We start from the raw sequence: 1,992 nt of genomic DNA on the forward strand, positions 1-1,992 counted from the left end.
GGCTAAAGAAAATGAAGCTGCTTCAATCTGGTACAGCAAGGCGTGAAGAGAAGAAAGAGAGAGGGAATGAGTGGGGGTGGTTCTCACAAATGAAAACCAACTCTGAAAAGGTGTGGAGTTTGGAGAACCATGAGAAGGAAGAAGAGTCTTTGAAGGGTAAAGCTGCTGAGAAAGATCAGACAGCAAGAGAAACAAGTGGAAATTGCTTAGTCTTGAAGAAGAAAGTACACTGCTTGAGAAGATTGAAGATGTTTATGAGAACAAGATCAGTCTTAGGAGAGTGTATGAAGTCAAGAAGGTGATTAGTGAAGTTAAACCAGGAAGAGAAGAGTTCAATAACCATGTGAGGAAGCTACAACATTTGTGGGTTGAACTACAAGGTTGAGATCCCATGTGGATGGGGATACTACACAAGAGCAAGAGACGGTCTTGAAGCTCTTGGCGAGCATGGAGTCATCATATGGGTGGCTGGTGGAGATGGTTCTAAGAGGGGAACAGCTTCCGGAAATGGAAGAGATATGTGTGCTTATAAGAAGGGCGTATGAGATAATGAGAGATGATGAGAGGCTAACCATGAGTAGGAGTGAGAGCTCATGGAAGCCAACTGGGAGTAGGAGTGAGAGCTTCCAGAAGCTAACCATGAGTAGGAGTGAGAGCTCATGGAGGCTAACCGGGAGTAGGAGTGAGGGCTTCCGGAAGAAGAGGAGGTGCAGAAGACAGTTGTGGGAGAGTGTTCTTACTCAGCCTACATGGGGGAATCAGTAGAAGACAGTGGGGTGTTAAAAGAGCAGGAGAAAGGGAGTGGAGCTGATGATCGCATCACCAGGAAGGAATGGAGAATGTTCATGGAACATGTACAAGCCTCAGCAGCAAGCAAGAAGCATGCTATACAATCCGGAGCTTCTAAACCCATTGTGATTGATTCTGGAGCAAGTCATCATATGATCAGTGATAGGAGGCTTATAAGTGAGATCAAGGCTTGCAACAGGGGAGTGTTATGATAGCTAATGGTGCCATGATCCCAATAGAAGGAGTGGGAAAGCTACTAAAACTGTTTGAGACGGACACGGCTGCCTTCTACATGCCTCAGTTCACTTCAAATCTATTATCTGTGAAGAAAGCTACCATTGATCTTGATTGTCAAGTAGTATTTAGACCTGATGAAATTGAGTTTTTCAAGATTTGAAGACTGGGGAGAGTCATTGGCAGAGGAGACAGCAAGAATCAGCTATACCACCTCGACTTGGCTAAGACCTCTAATCCCTTTGATTCTATTTGCTTGAGTAGATGCTGAGAAGATTGATAGTATTACTTGGCATGCTAGATTAGGACATCCTCATGCTCGTGCCATTGAATTGATAATCCCTAATATTCATTCAATCACTTGAATTGTTGTGAAGCATGCATATTAGGAAAGCATTGTAGGACTGTTTTCCCAACATCTGAGACTACTTATGAGCATTGCTTTGATCTAGTTCACTCGGATGTGTTGGACCGCTCCATGCATGTCTAGAGACCAACCATAAATAATTTGTGACATTCATTGATGAGAAGTCTAAGTATACCGGCTCCACCATTGCTTCCATCTAAAGATAGGGTGCTAAAGCTTTTATGAACTTCCAAGCATATGTATCTAATCACATACAATGCTACTGTGAAGGTACCTGAGATCAGACAACGGAGGTGAATACATCAGCAATGCCTTCAAGAGTCATCTAGCCAAGCATGGATTGTGCATCAGGACCTTGTTTGCTCCCACACACCACAGCAGAATGGTGTGTAGCTGAGAGGAAGAATAGGCACTTGATGGAGGTTGCTAGGTCGATGATTTTCATGCAAATGTCCAAAACGATTTTGGGGAGATGCTGTACAGATGCTACTATCTCATCTACCGGGTCCCAACCAGATACTTGAAGAATCTGTCTCCATTTGAGGTTTTTTTTGCTGAATAAGAGCAAGCCTTTTATGACACCTACGAGTATTTGGTTTGTA

This window comes from Brassica napus, chromosome C3 (genome assembly GCF_020379485.1).
Source record: "Brassica napus cultivar Da-Ae chromosome C3, Da-Ae, whole genome shotgun sequence".
Classification (NCBI taxonomy): Eukaryota; Viridiplantae; Streptophyta; class Magnoliopsida; order Brassicales; family Brassicaceae; genus Brassica; species Brassica napus.